Source organism: Sciurus carolinensis, chromosome 1, assembly GCF_902686445.1.
Source record: "Sciurus carolinensis chromosome 1, mSciCar1.2, whole genome shotgun sequence".
NCBI classification, from domain to species: Eukaryota; Metazoa; Chordata; class Mammalia; order Rodentia; family Sciuridae; genus Sciurus; species Sciurus carolinensis.
In genome coordinates, this window is record NC_062213.1 from 37,362,772 (window position 1) to 37,384,724 (window position 21,953).

The 21,953-nt window shown below is 43.3% G+C and overlaps 1 non-coding gene across 1 annotated transcript; it reads right to left on the reverse strand.

The window, feature by feature from the left end:
- Window positions 1-5,474: 5,474 nt before the first annotated feature.
- On the reverse strand, window positions 5,475-5,580 carry LOC124968395 (U6 spliceosomal RNA). The gene has a single exon (XR_007105704.1). It is a non-coding gene; the product is annotated as a U6 spliceosomal RNA (small nuclear RNA).
- Window positions 5,581-21,953: the final 16,373 nt, after the last annotated feature.

A 21,953-nucleotide genomic window follows, 5' to 3' on the forward strand; every position in this document is an offset into this window, starting at 1 on the left:
TGTCAGTTTGGTCATGTGGCAATAGTTTATAACGTATTGACTAAGCTGATGTTTCTCGACCTTCACTACATTTGGGATTCACCAGGAGGTGATTTAAAAATATAAATATATGCAGTTGCTCAAGTTCTACTCCAGAGATTCTGATTCAATGGGCCTGGACATAAGAGTTCTTTACAAGTTCTTCAGGTGATTCTAAAGGTAACCTGGATTCGGAATATTTGTGTTAGGCTCTCTTATTTACAGAAGATCCATAATTTATTTTAGAAGGATCTATGAGGAAGGCTTATTGTTTGACAGTTCTTAGACATTTTTTTGCCAGTGAACACCATGAAATGAATCCTGTGGAAATGACTTTCTAGGGCCTCCTATGCAAGCAGGGTATCCCCATAGTCAGTCTCTCTCTCTCTCTCTCTCTCTCTCTCTCTCTCTCTCTCTCTCTTTTTCTCTCTCTCTCTCTGTACCAGGGATTGAACCCAGGGACACTTTACCACTGAGCCACATCCCTAGACCTTTTTAATATTTTATTTAGAATCAGGCCTTGCTAAGTTGCTTAGGACTGTGAGAATCAGGAGTAAAAAGCACAGAGGGAAGATGTGAAGCTGGGAAGCAGAGAGAGCAAGGAGGCAGACAAGGTATAGTCCCAATGGCGTGCCTCAGTGACCTGCTTCCAGCCATGCTCCACCTACCTACGGTTACCACTCAGTAGTCCAATCGGATTATTAATCTATGAAGTGAAATATTTACAAAGAGCAAAATCTAGATGTTCAAAAGTGGTTCTTCCCCTACCCACCACCCACCACATGGGATACTAGAGACTGTGCAAGCTCCTTTTCCAACATGTTAGGATCCTCCATCGGAGCACTGTTTGGGAACTTGATTTTGTTCTTGTGTGTAATACCCAGTTTGCTTTCTCTGAGTCTTGCCTCCTTGGCCTCCGCTGTGCGGAACCTGAGTAGTGTTTCTGTGAAACTGAAAGAAATGGGGAGTGTTCTGCAAATTGTCATTCCCCAAACTCAACCTTATTTTCTAATACATGCCTGCCCTGGCTCTTCTACTGCCCTACTTTTTCCTGTCTGGGATTATAATTCCAGAAGAATCACAACTACCCAGAAAGAGAACAACTATTTATAGGCATGTCATTTAAATTCTTTCTTGCCACATCTATTATAGCCTTGGGTTGTTCTTAAGGAACCAGAAAAAACAGGTACGACTCTCAGACAGTGTACTTCAAGCAAATCTAAGTAAGACACTTTTTGATTTACATGAAAGAGTAGAAGGAAATTATTTGACTTATTCAAGGATGTAGCATCTTTTTAAAAAATATTTTTTTCTTTAGTTTTAGATGGACACAATATCTTTATTTTATTTATTTTTATATGGTGCTGAGAATCAAACCCAGTACCTCACACATACTAGGCGAGTGCTCTACCACTGAACCTCAGCCCCAGCCCAGGATGTAGTATCTTAATTTCATGGTAATATTCTCTATAATAATTTACTGTTTCTTTTCAACTAAGAGTAGATACATAAGCATTTGATTTGGTATCGCAGGGTAAACGAAGGAGCTGAGTGTCGGAAGTCCTGGTGGGGGTCAAGATACTTGGATTCCAATTATATCTCTGCCTTGGTCACACACGCAACTCTCAGAGTCTCTGTGACCTTGGTAAAGGACAGACAGATGGTCTGAGGGTCCTATCTACAGTGAAGTCTGTTTACAGGTGACTTTTGGCCAATCTAGCTAAACGTTTGTCAAGTTTGTTGATCTTTTCAAAGAACCAGCTTTCTGTGTCATTTTTGTCTCTTCTTTTTGAGAAAACATTTGTTTAATGTTTAATAAAATGTTTAATAAAATAAACACTTGTTTATTTTATTAATTTATTAATAAAATTTATTAATTTTGAAGACTTCTTCAAAAGTCAACTATGGACTTCAGTATATTCCTTTCAATAGAGAAGAGACCAGCTAGACAGATCAACAAGGAAACAGACCTGAACAATATTATAAGCCATTATTAATTATTATTAATTTATTAATAAAATTTATTAATTTATTTATTAATAAACATTTGTTTACTTTATTAATTTATTTTCTGTTATTCCCTTCTGTCTGCTATTTTAAGTACAGTGTGTTTTTTTTCCAGTGTCTTCAGGTGGAGGTTTAGGTTATTGATTTGAGAACTTCTTTCCTGAACCTAAGCATTTAGAGCTAGAAAGTTCCCTTTTAGCACTGCTTTAACTGTGTCCTATAATTTCTCAAATTGTGTCTTCCTTTTCATTAATCTCAAGGATTTTTTTTCTAATTTCCCTTTTGATTTCTTCTTTGACCCATTGGTTCCTTAGGAGTATGTCATTTAATCCTCAACATTTATGAGTTTCCCCAATTTCTTCCAACTATTCATTTCTAATTTTATTGCACTATGCTCAGAGAACATTTTTTTTATTATGTCTATCTTTTTAAATGTATTAAGGTTTTATAGCCTAACTTGTAGTTTTCCAGGTACACTTGAGAAAATGTTCATCCTTTTTTGGGGGTGGAGGCCAGGGGTTCTGGGTCTCACTGTGTTGTCCAGAGTGGTCTCCAACTCCTGAGTGTAAGTGATCCTCCTGTCTCAGCCTCTTGAGAGGTTGAAACTACAGACATTGCCACCTCACTGGCTAAGAATGTGTACTCTGTTACTGAGTGGCATGTTCTACAGATGTCTATGAGGTATTATTGGCTTATAATATTGTTCAGGTCTGTTTCCTTGTTGATCTGTCTAGCTGGTCTCTTCTCTATTGAAAGGAATATACTGAAGTCCATAGTTGACTTTTGAAGAAGTCTTCAATTATCTGAAGCACAGAGGTTCAGCTGCTAAAGAGCGTTTTTAATCTATGAAGCACACTGTAATCACAGTATCCCTGTAAAGCAGATAAATAATGATATTACTATTGTACTTTTTGAAAAATGGACAAGTTGAGCTCTAGAGCAATTAACGGATGTGCCCAGGACGACAGTGCTTGAGTGACTGAGCGGGAACAGGGATCCAATCTTTTGACTACTGTCGGTCCTGCCTTTCCATCACACTCAACTGTTTTCCTTAGGGGTCAGTTACAAGGTTGCAGCCATGCACCATTATATTGTGTGTGTCTGGGTGACGGCAAGAGAAAGCAAGCACACGGGGAGATTGCAACGTAAAATTTCTGTTTATCCTGGAGCCTCAGCCAGGTTTAATCATTCTTGGAATTTTCATACATGAACAGGGTGTAGTTATGGGCTCATTATTTACATAACATTTTCCTCCCCTCTCCCTTTTATGTGAGGGAGAAAAGGGCTTTCTCTGGAACCAGTAGACACACACACACACACACACACACACGCACGCATGCACAAATGCACACACGCATGCATATCTTTAACACTGAAAGCACACAGGCAAGCCTACTGCCTTCTCAGGACTGTGCTACCGACATGATTTGAGGTTTGGGTGTGCAAGTTGCATGCAGCTCCTCTCTGCTCAGATTTCCTGCCCTCCGTCACTCTCACCTGGCTATCAACATAGTAGGTACTCAATTGACATTTATCAATTTGGTTTTGTCAAGATCACAGACCAAGTTTTGCCCTAGCTAATAAACTAGTGAGAGGTGGAGCTCACAAAGAGCAGGTCCAGGCAGACCCCTCTGTTCCTCGGTATTTTCTGAAGTCTTTCTCCGAGAAGAGTGATAGAAGACCCAGAAGAAGGAACAAACAGCAGTGCACTGGGACTCTGGCTGGCTTCTGGGTCTCCTCAGCAATCCAGGGAGTCATAGCCCCAGTGTCCTGACTATGGCTTGTGGGATCTCAATGCAAAGTCTTGAGGGGTTTATTTCTAAACATCTTCTCATTTTGTGATAGACTTCATTTCTTTGCTCACTCCTACCCTGATTTGGCAAATAATTTATAGAGTGCTTACTAAGTCTTGGGCACCAAGAAGAACTAGGAGGGAATGGGTAGACGGGATGAAGAGAAAAAGTCCTTGCTGGATGGAGTGTAAGAATGGGAGACAGACATTCACCTGCAAGACTCATCTGGCAGGATTAGATTGACAGCTCCTGGGGCACCTCCCCATACTGGCCAACTCAGACCTCAGGAACCTGGGAAACTGAGGCAATTCCAAAGGGAAGCTGGGAGGTCCAGGAGGTTCTTGAACGTGTGGGAGCTGAGTGCTGAGGCACATGTGAGCAGTTCATGGATCACCTCTCACCCACCCCCTGGAGACTGAGGAATGAGTGCTCTCAATGACTGTGTGTCTAGGCATTCTGTTTGAGTACAGAGCGTGTGGAGGTGTTTGTGCTACAGGCTGTGTGTGACACAGGATGTGAAGGTTCTCTGAGATGGGTTGCCTTGAAGCTCTATTGTTTTTCAGAGAGCAGCAGTTCAAGGAGACCCTGGAAGGAGACCCAGAGGTCTTCCAGGACCGTGTGTCAGGTGGCTACAGCCCAGCCGGCAGTAGAGTACAGGGTATCACCTCGATCAGCTTTGCTCCATGCCTGACAATCACAGAGTCACAAACCAAACCAGCCCCTGCAAATGTCCAACAGAGGGGAAAATTAAGGACATCCCAAGTCATGTACTCTCCAGTGTAGCCTGAACAATCTTGCTGCCATCCATAAGGCCACAGCGGCCACTCTTAGGACACTGAATGTGGGACTCCAATAACACATCTATTCACCTTTCTTTCCATTGGGCCTCAGAGGGGGAAATCCCATCTAGATCTGTGCAGGTAATCAAAAAGAATTGCCATATGGATATGATTCAAATCCTAACATGCAGGGAAAATCACAACACAGCCAAATTGAAAGTGGTCCTTCCCCACAAGCCCCAGCTCATTTGGCGCTAGGCACTGTGTCACGCATTTTATATGCATTATCTTATTTTGTTCTTCAATCCGACAAAATACGTCTAGCATTGTTCCCATTTTTGCCAAAGAGGAACTGAGGCTTGAGGAAAATAATTAAATCCAGAGAGTGTAACTCCTAGAGGCACATGTTCATCTCTTACCCACTATTGCATATTAAAGGGTTCTGCTTCACCAAAAGTGGAGATTAAGCAGCAGAATGCACACCTTGGAGCATATTTCTCTTCCTATGGGTTGAATTTTGTTCAGATTTGGGTTTTTGTATTTCTGTTGGATGTGTGTTTTTAATACTGTTAGCTAACACAAGTGCTTGAGGGAAGTAGGCAGCTGATAAAGCACTATTTTATTATTTTTATTTATTTATAAATTTAAATGAAGGGGAGAAACATGTTGACACTTTCTCATATCCGAGGTACTAACATACTAACAACATATTACACACAACTTTTCTCATGTAACTCTGCTCTATTCTCATTTCATACATCAATTACATGAATATTTTTGTATGAAAGTCGCCATCTCAATATTGGGTGCTAGCCATCGTACCCTGAGTCTGTCTTCTTGGAAAGAATCAAGGTCAACTAGCCTTCCAAGAACTACACAAAATATGGAATACTCCACAAATTTGTGTGTCACCTTGCACAGGGGTCATACTAATCTTCTCTGCATCATTCCGATTTTAGTTTACGTGCTGCCAAAGTGAGTACTAAAGCACAATCTTTAAAAACAGCAGCAGAACACACACAGAGATCATGGAAATCGGCCTAACCTCTGTCTGGTTCTAACTGCTCCGGGGTGGGGGCTGGGGAGTTGTCTTTGTGGCTGCCAGACAGAAGGTTGTTTGAACTTGGCTGGTTAAGGGAGCCAACAGAGTGAACTTGAAGAGAAAGATAAACATACAACTGCTCAAAGCTTCAGGTGTTATGATTGCTAATTGAGAAAGTCTCTAAACGAAACCTTTCAGGGTGGAAGAATTTCTCTCCCAGGGATGAGTGACGCAGGGTAACTCTGGGCCTGTGTTCCTTCAAACTGGTTCCCTTCAAGAAAACTAAAAAATTATTCGAGCACCTACTGCAGTCAGTAGCAGATACGGTTCAGAGTAACCCCAGGCAGCAAAGGCACCTTGAATCTGAACCCCTTCAGGTGGACGGCTGTCTACATACATGCAGGCAGCATACTCAGACACGTGTACACTCTCAAACTTGCATCCATGCACACAGCACAGACACACAGTCTCATATTGTGCAAAAACCACACCCCAGCTCACTAACACTTCCACATTCACATTCACACATATTATCTCCTTCACAAACATTCCTGCTTATGCGCTGTCTCTCTCTCTCTCTGCCACACACACACACACACACACACACACACACACACACATACACACACAGAGTTCTGGCAAAACTGCTGAAGCTTACTGACCTGCCCAAGTCTCTTCTGGGCCCAGCCCCCGTTGGCATTCCCTCAGGTTCCATGCGGTCTTCTTTCCCTCTGAGCCTGGTCACACTGTCCCTCATTTCAAATGTGTATGTGAGAGATCAAAGGCTGCTGCCAAGTAGGTGTGGTCATGTGAGTGAGTGTCATTGGGGTGGCGGGTGGCAGCCCCTGAACTGGCCCCTCCCAGGTGCCAGCTGGTACCTTAGTCCCCTCTGGCTTCTTCCTCTTCCTGAGACCGCTTGGTGTGGTGCACAGGGCTTTGGGATACATAGGCCACATCATGGTTCTGGGACCTTGTGGGCTGCTTCAATGTCTGAGTCTGCTGTAAAATGGAGTTAATATGTTACAGATCCTAAAGTTGACATGAACTTGCTGTCCCAGGGGGGTTATTATCAGTGACTCTTCTGGCCGATAAGTGGTAAAATGCCTCTCCTACTCACTCCCAACTCCTCCTGGCAAACTTTCCTGCCAAATGAGTCAGCATTGTGTCAATATTGCTCCAAATAAAAATTTTTATATTTAAAAAAGACACCAATCTAGTACACAGATTGCCATCCTGAGAAAATCACCATTATGCCTTTTCTAATCAATGAGCATATGTGGAGAAAACTCTAAAAAGAACCTCTGCTTTCTTTTTCTAAAATTATTTCTTTATTTGTTCTTTTTAATTATACCTGACAGTAGTGTGCATTTTGACATATTATACATACATGGAGCATAACTTCCCATTCTTGTGGTTGTACATGATGTGGAGTTCCACTGGTTATGTGTTCATGTATGAACATAGGAAAGTTATGTCAGATTCATTCCACTGTCTTTCCCATTACCATCCTCCCTCCCTTCCCTTCATTTCCCTTTGTCTAATCCAATGAACTTCTATTCTTCCCCCTACCCCTTACTGTGAGTTAGCATTTGCATATCAGAGAAAACAATTGGCTTTTGGTTTTTTGGGATTGGCTTATTTCACTTAACATGATATTCTCCAGCTCCATCCATTCACCTGCAAATGTCATTTCATTCCTCTTTATGACTGAGTAATTGTCCATTGTGTATATATAGAACATTTGTTTTTATCCATTTATCTGTTGGAAGACACCTAGGCTGGTTCCATAGTTTAGCTATTGTGAATTGAGCTGCCATAAATATTGATGTGGCTGTAGTATGCTAATTTTAAGTCCTTTGGGTATATTAGTGAGGAGTGGGATAACTGGCTCAAATGGTGGTTCCATTCCCAGTTTTCTGAGGAATCTCCATATGGCTTACTGGAGTGGTTGCACCAATTTGCAGTCCCACCAGCCACGTGTGAGTGTACCTTTTCCTCACATCCTCACTAACATTCATTCTTACTTGTATTCTTGATAATTACCATTCTGACTGGAGTGAGATGATATCTCAGTGTAGTTTTAATTTGCATTTCTCTAATTGCTAGAAGTGTTGAACATTTTTTCATATATTTGTTGACCAATCGTATTTCTTCTGTGAAGTGTCTGTTCAGTTCCTTTGCTTATTTATTGATTGGGTTATTTGTTTTTTTGGTGTTAAAAGTTTTTTAAGTTCTTTATATATCCTACAGATTAGTGCTTTATCTGAGGTGCATGTAGTAAAGATTTTCTCCCAGTCTGTAGGCTCTCTCTTCATGTTCTTGATTGTTTCCTTTGCTAAGAAGCTTTTTAGTTTGAATACATCCCATTTATTGATTATTGATTTTACTTCTTGGGCTTTAAGAGTCTTGTTGAGGAATTTGTTTCCTAAGCCAACATGATGGAGAGTTAGGCCTACTTTTTCTTCTAGTATGCTAAAGGTCTTTGGTCTAACGCCTAAGTCCCTGATCCACTTTGAGTTGAGTTTTGTATAGGGTGAGAGATAGGGGTTTAATTTCATTTTGCTACATATGACTTTCCAGTTTTCCCAGCAACATTTGTTGAAGAGGTTATCTTTTCTCCAATGTATGTTGATGATAACTTTGTCCAGTATGAGATACCTGTATTTTTGTGAGTTTGTCTCTGTGTCTTCTATTCTGTACCATTGGTCATCATGTCTGTTTTGGAACCAATAGAATGTCATTTTTGTTACTATGTCTTTGTAGAATAACGTAAGATCTGGTATTGTGATGCTCCTACTTCACTCTTTGTGCTAAAAATTGCTTTGGCTATTCTGGGCCTCTATTTTTGCATTTAAATTTCATGAGTGCTTTTTCTATTTCCATGAAGAACATCATTGGAATTTTAATAGGAATTGCATTAAATCTGTATAGCACTTTTGGTAATATGGCCATTTTGACAACATTTATTCTGCCTGTCCAAGAATGTGGAAGATCTTTCCATCTCTTAAGATCTTCAATTTCTTTCTTCAGTGCACTATAGTTTTCACTGTAGAGGTCTTTCACCATTTGTTGTTAAATTGATTTCCAAATATTTTATTTTTTCGAGGCTATTGTGAATGGGACGCTTTTCCTAATTTCTCTTTCAGTTGATTCATCACTGATGTATAGGAATTGATTTATGGGTATTAATTTTATATCCAGCTACTTTGCTTAATTAATTTAGGAGCTCTAGAAGTTTTCTTGTGGAGTTTTTTTTTGGGGGGGTGTCTTCTAAATTTAGAACTATGTCATTATCAAATAGGGACAGTTTGAGAAAAGAACCTTTGCTTTCACGTGTAAGAAGTTCAAGAGTGAAGTTACACTGTGTCTAACACAAGTGGCCTTCTCCGTGTCTGATTCTTAGGCCTGGAAATACCATTCCCTCTCCCACAATCTGTATTTAGTAGTGCTAAGTATTGTCTATTGTTGTTGTTTTTGCAGTGCTGGGGATCACACCTAGGACCTAACACCTGTTTCATTGAGCTATACTTCCAACCCTAAGTACCAATAGAGAAAGAAAATAAAATGCCATAGTGTTTAGTTCCCCAGTAGAGGAAGACTTTAGAGGAAGTCAGCAGATACTGAAGATAAAATAGCTCTTTTCACAATTTTGCTGCAAATGATTTCATGACACCTCTTCTCAATGGTACCGATGGCTCTAAGCTCCACTTTTTGAGCATCAACTGTGCCCCATGCACTATGGGCATCACTCCCGCTTACAGCACTGGTCACAAGTGGCATGGCTTCATGGTTACAATCTATTCACATTTCTCTCATCAGATGACAAATTCCAGGAGGGCATGGCCTGATCTGTGCCATTTGCTGCTGAACTGTCCTTGTCTAGCACGGCATTTGGCATATGTTTAGTAATGCTCATTGAAAGAATGATGACCATCTTTCCAGCCAAGTCCCAGATGAGGCATTATTATCGTCACTTTATAGACAAGGGAAGATGGTGCTTAGAAAAGGGAAAGGGTCTTCCAAGGAGAGACTGTGCTGTGGTGCTGGGAATTGAACCCCCGTTGGTTATTCCAAACACATTTTCCCTCGCAGCTACTAAAGTGACTGCTCCAGAGACAGCTGCCCTGGTTGGTCATGTGAACCCCAAAGGACACTTGCTTGATCGCCTGTCTTCTGGATCTAGCCAGACCCCACCCCCCTGATAGATTGTGTCCTCTCTTCTAACTTTGCACCCATCTGCTTTCTCCTGTCTTACTTGGTATCAGTTCCTTTCCATTTGCTCTGAGCAGAATGACCATCTCCAAACAACTCCATCTAATCTTCTGGATGCTTCTTAGTTCTGGGCTCTTCCTCTGCCCAGGGCCCCAGCCAAGAAGCACAAAGACTGCACCATGTAATTAACAGCCAGCCCGACTCTCCTGACTAGAGCCAACAATAACTACCTCTTTGCCAGGTCCCTTGGGCACTCCGGAGTTCTTGCCCACTCAGCCGCATTTGCTACTGTTGACTGCACACACTGAGAACCACACTGGTCCCCACTCCTGTCCTTTGTAACCTCTCTCTCTTTCCCAAGCAGGGGTGTGCTGATGTTCTCTCTCTGCATCCCGAAGCATCTCCCAGGGATACCACATCCACTGTCCCCTGGCTTCAACATCATATGCATCCAGAGATTCTCAGTGCTAGCAGGACTCGGGGTGCTCTGCTAATGACTGATTACTGGTTCGTTAGTCAGGTCTGGGGAGAGAGGGGCTACAGTCGGATGATGCCCGATTTCCAGCCCACAGGAGGAAACACATGGAGTGCGAAGCCAGCACCTCCTACTTCCACACTCTGCACCTCAAGAGCTAGCTCCCTGCCATGCATGAGTTGATATGTCTCCTTGGCGGTGGGAGCCACCATTCTGTATCCTGCAAGTTCTCCTCCAGGGAAGATGTTTTCCCAGCTACTGGAGGTCCTGTAGGCACCCAGGCTTCAGCTATGAGCATCTTCCTTCTGTGAGCACCTCTGCTGTGAGAGCCCCTCGTCCCAGGTCAGGCCACTTCTTGGGGAAGCCCACCTCTGATCACCGGTCAGTGCAGGAATAAGGGCTCAGCCATCTTGACCCAACTTGGGAAGCTCTGAAAGGCCACCTGGGCTCCAGAGCTCTCCGAAGAGGATGATGATCATCTAATGCCATAGAATAAACCACCTCAAAATCTAGATGTTGAAAATGACAATGACATTCATTTTGGTCTTGAGAGTGCTGTCTGGGCGGGGCTGGGAGTGAGGGAAGAAAGTACGTAGTCTGTCTTGGTTCACTCAGTGTCTGCGAGGTGTTTGGGGCCAGGGTTGGATACATCCAAAAGCCCACTCCCTTGCCAATCTGGTACCTGTCTCAAATTTCTCGGGACTGGAACTGCTGGCTTCTGGGCATCTCTCTCTGTCTCTGTGTGATCTCTCCATGTCCCCTCTCCAGCACAGAGGCTTCAGGGTGGCCAAACTTACTTGTCCACACAGGGCTCCCAAGAGCACCCGGCAGAAGCCACATTGCCTTGATCATGCAGCATCGCTCTGGTCAGGCGGTTACAAAGTCCACCCAGGTTCAAAGGTACGGAACACAGACTCCACATCCGCATGGAACAGCATCAGTATTGTTACTGCCAGAAGCCTGCGGAGGATGGGAAGCATGCTGCTGGGGCCGTCTTTGGAAGATTCCACCCCCCCACCACCAAGACCATCCTTAGGCCTGACCTGCAGCTCCATGTCTCCCGCCCCACCCCGTGGGTGTCACCCTCAAGAGCCTACGTTAAGATGCTAAGAAACATCCTGCGAGACCAGACCCTCAAAGCCCGTCTTCTCACCCGAGCTGCTTCTCGCCTCCTCCTTATCTCTGCAGACAGACCACCGCTGGGTGCGGCTGACCCGCTCTCTCAGATCCAGGCAGCCTCCTCGTGGCTCTCCTGGTGCTCTCTCCCAGGAGTCTGTCTCTCTCCTGCAGGCTGCTACCCCACCCAAGCCAGAGCCCTCACCCAGGAGTGCACAGCAGTCCCATGACAGTCCCTGCACTCACTCTTGGCTCCTGCAGCCCACTCCCCTGTAGCCGGAATGAGCTTCAAGTCCCAGGTGTGGTTATTTCCTCCCCAGCGTCCACATGGTAAAGTCCAGACTTCCCAGCTAGACTCACAAGGCCCCTGGGGACCATGCTTTGCTTGCTTTCTTCTGTTTCTCATCTAACTTCCGTGTCACGTTGGGAGCACGGTAAAGTCCCCATGCCTTTCCAGGGATGTTGCCTCCAGGTGGCTAACTCTTCCTTCTTCCCATTACCAGTATTTATTCTTCAGTTTTTGATTCAAATTTCAACTCCTCATGCAAGCCCTTCCCGTCCCCACCCCTAGACTGTGTAAGGGGTCCTGATGTAAGTCCCACCCCAGGATTATCACACTTCATGGAAGCTCACCTATGTGACCGACTTCCCTGGAGGCTGGCAGCTCTACCAGGGCGGTGATCATATCATCGTATTCAGCAGTGTAGCCAAGGTACTTAGTCTAGAGCATGACAGACAGTGAACACTTGGGCTGTTGTGTACAGTAGGGCAAATATGTCCATAGTGCACTGTGGACATATTTCCTAGAATTATGCAGTGCCCTACCTATGACAGCTCAGCAAATAGTTTGGATGTGTGATTAAAGGAATAAAATGAATTTTGCTCTTTTATGTTCATTGTTAATAATGAATTTAGTGTTTGGCAAAAGGAAAATAATCTGACTTCAGTAGTCTCTTTTCAAGTGCCCCAAAATAGAATATTTGCAACTAGAAAAAAAAAAAAAAAAAGGAAAAGGAAAAACTAAAGCAATGATTCTAAATTCTAGATGTACTTCTAGATGTACTTTAGAATCACCTTAAAAAAATCCCAGTGCCTCTGGATGCAGTGGTGCACATTTATAATCCCAGCAGCTCTGGAGGCTGAGGCAGGAGGATGGCAGGTTTGAAACCAGCCTTCAGCAACTTAGTGAGACCCTAAGCAACTCAGCAAGATCCCGTATCAAAATAAAAAATAAAAAGGGCTGGAGATGTTGCTCAGTGGTAAGTGCCTCTGGGTTCAATCCCTGGTATCAAAAAAAAAAAAAAAAAAAAAAAAAAAAAAAAAATCCCAATTCCTGGGTCCACAGAGTACTTAAGCAGAACCTCTGGGGGCAGGGCCCACTAGTAGTATTTTTGAATATATCCCCAGATGTCTCTAATGTACACACAAGTTTGATTGCCTCTGACCTAGAAGCATCCAAGTATATCCAGAGAGCTTCAGAAACCCCCCTGGCAATCATTAATCTCACTCTTAAGCACCTGGTTCAGGAGCTACAGGGATAAACACCCAAAATAAACCCCTTTCTGAGTTGCTCGGATTTCTTCTCAGTGGTGTGGACCTTGGATGTGGAGGTTGAGCTGGTCACATTCATTAGTTCATAGCACATTATCCTGGTTCCTTCAAGTCTCCCCTCTAGTGTTATGCCTTTATTTTCTTTTGTCTTCGTGCCTCAGGAACCCATCCTAATGCATTTACTGTAGATACAGTATATGCTTTGTTGTTTATATGCATTCTTATAAAAGACATGTTTTGCTGTTGTTTTATGCCTGCATTTTTACTTGATTACATGCATTGTGTTCAAGACTAGTTCTGATTGTTAATTTTTTACTCTGTGTGTGTGTTACTATGGGCGCATCTAGACTGTTACGCCTCATGATGGCAGAGGATCCAGTCTGCTTCCATCTCCTTTCCCATGCACGCTCCTGGTATTCTCCCACTCGATGCTGGCTCCTAGCCCTACAGTCGTTCAATAATCATCCCTTCTCAGGTACACTTGTGGAGATGTATGAGAGTGTGCCTGGGATAAATACCCTCTCTCAGGTCTACGAGATAGATATTTTAGGTCTTATGTGTTTTTACATAATTGGTTATTTTTCTTCCTTCTCCTCCTTCTTCTTCTGCTTCTTCTTCTCTTCCTCCTCCTCTTCCTCCTCTTTCTCCTCCTCCTCCTCCTTCTTTTTCATGCTGAGGATTGAACCCAGGGCCTTGTGCATGACAGGCAAGTATCTTACCACTGAGCCATATCCTCAGCCCAATAATTGATATTTGTACACCAATACATACCAAAAAATCCAAATGTCTCATATAATGTATTGGCTATAATAATGGATCAAAATACTCTTGTATGAGTGACTGTAAGAAAACAATCCAACCAATATTACTCAGACATAAAGAAAAATGAAATTATGGCATTTGCTGGTAAATGGATGGAACTGGAGACTATCATGCTAAGTGAAATAAGCCAGTCCCAAAAAACCAAAGGCTGAGAGTTCTCTCTGATGTGCAGATGCTAACAATAAGTGTGTGTGTGGGGTGGGGGGGTGAATAGAAGTTCATTGGATTAAACAAAAGGAAATGAAGAGAAGGAAGGGGGGATGGGAATAGGAAAGACAATAGAATGAATTGGACATCACTTTCATATGAAACCTGACCAGTGTAACTCCACATCATGTACAACCCCAAGAATGGGAAGTGATACCCCATGTATGTATATGTCAAAATACATTCTACTGTCATGTATAACTAAAAAGAGCAAAACAATTAAAAAAAAAAAACAATCCAACATATTTCTTTTCTTTTCTTTTTTTTTCATGGTACTGGAGATAGAACCCAGGGTTTTGTGCTTACGAGGCAAGCACTCTACCAACTGAGCTATATCCCCAGCCCCCAACATATTTCTAATGCCATAGAAAAGACTGAGAATTTGAGATCTCAGTTTTATTTTATCCTGATATCCTCTCAGGTTGGATTTTAGTAGAAGGGGTAGTCTCCAGCAGGGACCACTGTGTTATCTCAAATGAAATGTCAGTAAAATTTCGCCATTTCTTGACTCATTCCAAAATGTCACTGTGTAAAAGACTTCCAACTCCTATGGATCTTTCTTACAGGCTAAATAGGGTCAAAGGCAAATCTGATTCAAGAAATCAGTTAGTATGCACTAAATTTAACTTCTACTGACAACATCAGGCAGTATCATACATTCCAATTTAGGGAAGAATGAAATTTTGCCAAAATCCTGTAGAATTACCTGTATAATACACTCTTTAAACTTACATGTTTACATATTAAACTTATATATAAACTTATTATATAAGTTTTGTATTATATAATATGTGTAACAAACTCTGTATAATAACACTCTAAGCTAAATGGAACGTTGAGAAGACTTCAACGTTGAATTAGCAAACATCATAATCTATTGAAAAATCCTTTGTATGGTAGCTATGTTAGGTCATTCAATGATGGCTGTGAGATTTCCAAATCTCTGTATTTTAAATCAGTTGTTAATGTGAAGAAATATTTAGGTCAATTGTGAGATCTATGATAGGTTTTCTACTGGACCAAGCACTTGTATAGCTATTGAGCATTTATTCTGGCTGGTAAGGTGAGTGATTAATATTGCAAGTTGCTCACTAGTTCTGTGTCTTAGGGCCAAAGGATTATACTCTCTGTGCTTTAGTTTCCTAGTCTGAAAAACAGGGACTGTATTAGGGCCTGCCTTTTGGTGGTAGTATAAGAACAAAATGAAACAACAGGTACTCTCAGGTACTGGACAGGTTGCAAGTCTGTGGACTGGGGCTGTGGCTCAGGGGTAGAGCACTTGCTTAGCATGTGCAGGGCCCAGGGTTCAAGTCTCATTACCACCACCAAAAAAAATATACCACCACATGAGCCCTAGAGCATAATAAACCCTGGGAATACTCAGCAACTATCCACGGGATGATTTATTTGGGGATTCTGGTCAGAACTGGGACCTTTCAACTCCAAGTTGATTTTCCTTCTCTAATTAATTCCACAGCTCATGATCTCTGACTTCCTGTGGCCCAGACATCTAAACCGTCCAACCCTGCTTCACTCGCCCATGGCTTCAGTGTGCATTTATTTTGTCCTTCCAGCTGGATTAAAATAGAAGGGAAGTGACCATGACCTCTATTTACTTTGTATCTCAGAGAGCCCTTGGCAAGTTCAAGGACACACAATAGACAGGCAGAATGTTCCTTTTGGTAGTAATTTACAAATTTCCTTAAAATTTGTGCTGGTATAAGAATTGTAATTTTTTTTCTTTTTGTTGACTTTTTAAATTGTTTTTAATTTTTAAATTTTATTGCTCTAATTAGTTGTGTATGACAGTAGAATGCATTTATACATTTTGATAGATCATACATACATAGAGTGTAATCTCTCATTTTTCTGATTGTACATATTGTAGGATCACAATGGCCATGCAGACATATAGGTACATGAGGTAATAATGTCTGTTTCACTCTACTATCTTAATTTTCTCTCTCTCTCTGTATATATATGATAGATAAATATATATATATATACCTTTTCATTCTCTCTTTTTAAAAGAGGTTGAGCTGGTGTTTTTCTCCAACCTGTGTTTTCCAACCTATTTTAACCAGTTTTAGTCCATGGTATTATTTCTTTCTCTCCAAAACTTTTACTTGGGTTGGTATTGATTTGCTCTGGACCCAGACACATCTTCAAATCCTATGACTCTTTCCACGGAGGAACTTACTGTTAAAGTAATTGAGCAGTACAAGCTGTGTGTGTGTGCGTGTGTGCGGGCACGTGTACAGGTGAGTGCGTGCACATGTGTGTGGCTGTTTTAAAGTCAGTATTTTTACACTGACTTTTCCCTTTTCCCACTGTTCGCATACCACTGAAAGTTATGATCACACAATGTTATGAAACATTATTACCTTTTACAGGTAGGAAGTTGGATGCATTTCAATTGCTTCACTCTGCCACTAATTGATTCCTGTAGTTTTCTGACATTCAAGTTTAGGCACAGGGCTTCCATAAACAGGAGCAGGGCTCTCCACATGAGGATATGACCTTCTCATGTTCCTTGGATTTGTAGCGCTAGGTATCAAGCCCAGGGCCTCGAGTGTGCAAATGCTCACACTTAAAGTCCCAACTGGTTTCTTCAAAAGTCATTGTTCTTTCTGTCATATTTCCCCTTCTGACATGACTACTGCTTAGCTGCTACTGTTGTCTCAGTGGGTTTTAGTTCTGTTTCTATATTCCAGTAATTTTTATAAACACCATTGTCATCTCTCTCTCTCTCTCTCTCTCTCTCTCTCTCTCTCTCTCTCTCTCTCTCTCTCTCTCCCTCTTGATACCAGGGATTGAACCCAGGGACACTTAACCACTGAGCCACATCCGTGGCCCTTTTTATTTTTTTTATTTTGAGACAGGGTCTTGCTAAGTTGCTTAGGGCCTCACTAAGTTACTGAGACTGAGGCTGAGGCTGACCTTGAACTTGCAATCCTCTTGCCTCAGCCTCCTGAGCCACTGGGATTATAGGCATGTGCTACCATGCCTGTTTGTTCCTGTTTCTTTAACTTCAAATTTAGTCTCTCTTCTCTGAACTCAGGAGGTCTGAGGGTCCCTGGGAAGGTAGGATATTGGCATTCTTACACATGGCCCGAGTTGCTCATCTTGCCACTTATTTTTAGGGTGACTTTTGCTGGTGGTGCAAATGACATAACACACTTTGCATATAGTAAACCCTGAGATACTCAGCAAGTATGCTTGTGATGATGTTTAAGAAAATCTAAGGCCACTCCCTACATTTCTGCATTTGGAGGACCGACCCCTTAGACACCTCCTCTCACAAAACAGTATGAATGCTGGAGTCTAATCAAAAAGCAAAAATGTACTCTGTGTCCACAGTGTTCTTAATCATTGTAAAAACATTTTCAAAATGCAGCCTTAAACATGTCTTTTTAATATGCATGGAACCAAAAATGATAATCTAGTGTGACTCAAATGGCAACTGCTCCTGAGCAGCCCACGCCTCCTTAGGGGTAGGCAGAGTTTTGCTTGGATTTGAATTTCAGAGGAGCCAGAACCTTTTGATCTCCTTTAGGAGTGACTCAGCCCCTCATTAACTAGCCGTTTGACCCCTGCCTTGTTTCCTCGGGGAGCAGATTGAGCATTGATGGGGCAGCATCTTGTAGAAGCCAAAAGCACAGGTCTTGGCCTCCCAGGAACCCGGACGAAAATGCGGACTCTGCCTCTGCACTAGCTGGATGACCTTGGCCCAGTTACATCACGGATCTAAACCTCACTTTCTTCACCTGTCAGGAGGACACGGTCACAGCTGTATTCTAGGACAGTTATACAGATTATGAGAAAAAACAGGCGGAAGGGCCACAGGGGTCAGGCACTGTACCAGGTGCAGCACACCCTGGTGACAGAGATGGAAGTCAAGCCTGCGGTGACACTTGGAGGCTGGGAGGGAGTCAGACCAGTTTCCATGGGTGTAGACATCCCGTAGAAAGTCCATCTCTAAGCAGAGACCTGAAGAATGAAGAGGGGTCATGGGGTAGGGTAATACTCCAAGCTGAGGGACGAGGGGAGGGTGACCTGGAGCAGAAAAGGGTGAGAGATCGGGGCTGAGGCCGGAGAGAAACAGGACAGGACACCAGAGGCCACATGGCTATTCTTAGAAGATCAGTTCAGAGGCTATGGCATTAATCCAAATGCAAATCATTGATGCTCTGAATGCCCTGGAAACAAAGAGCTGCGAAGTCCTCTAAGGATCTGAGAGAGACTTAGGAGGTGGAACTGATGGGATCTGGGATTCTGGTTGCAGTGGGTTGAGTCAGCAGGGGTCAATAAATACTGGTGGGGTGGACCATCATCCCTTGCAGGACCTTGACTGATTGGCCTTCAGTCCCTGGGTCAAATGTCCAACAAATCTCGCTGGACCTGTCCATCTCCTTCCATCCCAGGTTGTAGGTTTGGCGTAGTCATGGGCCCATTTTAAAGACCAAAACTGTCACCACTTGAGGATTTGGGCATTGATTACCCAGTGGGTGGATTTTCTCAGTCTTGGGATTCTTCTCCTTTCTCTGAAAGCCTGTTTTGTGATCAGCATGGTGGCCTAAGAAGAGGGTGGGCAAAGAATGACACTCAGTGTAAGCTGCTGCTCTGCAGTCAGTTAGCCCAGTCAGTGGAGGGAGGACGACCATACTGGAACAGAGCACAACTCAAAAACACCCTCTCCTTCAAACAGCCTTTTCTAATCATGTTTTGTTTTTGATGCTAAAATCTGCCTAAAATTCCTGATTCCTTGTCAACCAATGGCAAGTGGGGACAGTGAACAGCATGGGAGATGGTGGGGAAGACAACCTAGAACGTAAGGTGTTGCTGGGACAGAACCGCCATGGCAGGTGAGGAACCGAGTCTTCCATTTGCAGTACGAGAATGCCTAGGAAAGAGCTTGGAGTTACTTTGAAGCTACTTTCTGATTGTCAGGTATGCCATTCTGAAACTGGGCCCTGTGGGTCGTTATTTGAATGAGTTTTAAATCAACAACAGGCAAAAACAGCTGATACTTACTAAATGTATATTATGTGCAACCCATACCAGCATTTATTCCTTACAGCTCTCAGGTAAATAGAGCAATTGTTCCCATTTTGCAGATTAGGAACTTTGGGACCAGAAAGTCCATGAAACTTGGTGTATGTTCCACAGCTTGTACGTGGTAGAGTAAACCTGGCAAAGCATTAAAATTAGGTTTGGTCAAAGTTAACAGTTAAAAATTTATTATTTGTGGAAAGTTTGTATTTGGTAACAGGAAAATAATGCTAATTATTTGTATTATATACATACTGTTTAAAATTTATTTGAAAGCAACCACATTGTGGTCTATCTGTTCCTGGCCTTTTTTGGGGGGGAAGGGGGTACTAGGAATTGAACAATTGAACACAGGGTGTTTAACCACTAAGTCACATCCAAGCCCATTTTATTTTTTATTTAGAGTCAGGGTCTCACTATGTTGCTTAGGGTTTCGCTAAGTTGCTGAGGCTGGTTTTGAACTTGCTGTCCTCCTGCCTCAGCCTCCTGAGCTGCTGGGATTACAGGCGTGTGCCCTCAAGCCCAGTTGGAGATCTTTCCAAGGAGGGGAAGTGCTGGTTTGTCCAGTTTGACCTCTGAAGGCTCCTTCAGAATGTAGAGCCCCTTTGTGGAGATAATGATGTCCATAGCACAAAGGAGGAATTACCAGCACCCAGAGGCCAGGCCAGGAGGGCTTCTGGTTGGAGTGCAGGCCCTCCATACTCCATGCTCTCGGAAGTGAGCAGCTAACAGGAAGATGTTAAGCAGGCCCGCAGATTGCCAGTTGCCCGCCTCCACCAGCCCAGAGCCCTGAAGAAGTTTCTGTCCTGGGATCCAGCCCAGCCGGTTTGGCTCTGGCAGACGAGTCTGAGCTGGACGAACAAAGCAGGAAGTGCCAGTTCCTGCTCTGCACAAAGCAATCCTGAGCTCTTTGTGGAAGAACCAGCCAGCCCAAAAAGGGGAGAGAGCCCCAGCAAACTGGCCTAACCACACCACACAGTCTCAGAAACCGGCTTGAGAGGCTCATGTTCTTTGGCAGGATTTTTGAAATTCTGTAATCGGAGCAGTCCTGGAAGCACCTTCTGATGTCACCTCTCTGACAGTGCTTTCGCTCACACACCACTTCCACACACAGCTCCCACAATCCCTGAAGTGAGGAAGCGGACTAGTCGAGGGACATCTGGCTATACACTCGTACCTCCTCTCCAGACCCCGGTTTCTGCCTCTGTAAAAGGAAGCACTTGGATTCAGTAGTCCTATACGGTAGTTTTGATTCTCAATTCATCCTGGGAAGAATAAAAATGAGAGTCAGTACTTCCGAAGCCATCAAAACAGTCACCTCTCCCACTTAGAAAAGAACAAACTCAGTGGGTGAAATCCAGGAGGAAGCTGAGGTTAAGATGGCTTGTATCCCTACCCAGATGTCCCCCAGAAGGGGAAGCCCAGGATTTTTCTACTAAGGGAATCCCCCAACCTAGTAACTCAAGCCCTCACTGAACCACGGTCCCGTCAACCATGCCCACCTCGCTCCAGCCCTAAATAGCAGTGGGGTAGCACCTCGCTGTGGTGTGATGCCGGACTTTAGGTAGCAGGCACCAACGAGAGAAAAGAACACAGAACTGGGCCTGCGGGTGTAACTCGGTGGTAGAGTGCTTGCCTAGTATGCCCAAGGTTTAATCCCCACAACCCTAAAAATGCCCACAACACGAAGAAAACGTAGAACTGGTGCAGGAAGAGGCCATTTATTTCTTCACTTTCCTAGACAGGAAAGTTGAGGCCTGAATAATTCCTGTAACCTTCCCAAGGTCTTCCAGATAGTAGCTTTCAGGCTGAGGCGTGGGCCACCATCCTGGCTGCCAGCCCAGAGAGAGGAGGAGGTTTTCACCGGTGAGTGCCTGCTCACAGTTTTTACCCACTCTAGGGAATTCATCCTTTATTTGTTCAGGAGGGACAGGTTGTGACTGCCACGAGGGATTTGGGACTCATGGATTTAATTTCAGGAGTCCTCTCTACCCCATGGGGCCTTCTTTCCTGCCATCTAGAATGACTCTGGCCTGCTGGTCCGGGTACCCCGCACCGTGCACCACCAGCCTTACCACGCAAAGGAAGGGAGAAGAGACAACCTGTGGCCAGTTAAAAGTCATCCCTCGGCTTTCCATCGGCCTGTTGAAAATAATCAGGGGAACTTGGGAACTATGGAAAGGTCAAAGGTTTGCAGGTTTAGAGTTTCGTGGGAACATGCGTGTGTTTGGACCAGACCCAAGTGCCTGGTTGACCTGTTTGACAGGTAACAATTAGAGAGTAAGAGTTTGCTGGGCTGGAATGTGGCGGCAGAGGCCGCTCGGGGGATCTGGTTTACCTGCTCAGCAGGTGGGGCCTGCTGCTAGGACAGGCATGTACACGCACTGCATTCCAAAGAATCGGTTTTCTTTTAAAGACCATCAATGACTGCAGGGCACAAAAGGGTTGGGTTGAGCCCTGGCTGGAAGCCGTTAGCTATTTGCAAAGTAAAGAAGCAAAATAAATAGTTCCGCGAAGACAGCTCAAGGAAGAAACTGCAAAGGCATTCAGAACTTTTTTTTTTTTAAATGTCTAAAATGAATGTGTCCTTTTTGTCTCGAGACTTGAGAAACCCCAGACTGGTACAAAATGCAAAGATAATAGAATAGAGAAGTCATCACCCTCATCCTTTATTATTTCTTTTTCCTCTTTAAAGAGGTCATAATATTGTTGAAAGTACATGTGTTCTTTGAAGGGTAATATCTTGCCTGACATGGTCTAGAAATGTTGGCTATTTCTTTTAGTGTTGCTGAAGAAGATTCCCTCAAAGACAAAATAATGCTTTTTTCTTCCTCTCAATAAATTGTAGGTGATGTGTAAGTTTTAAAAGTTAAAAAGCA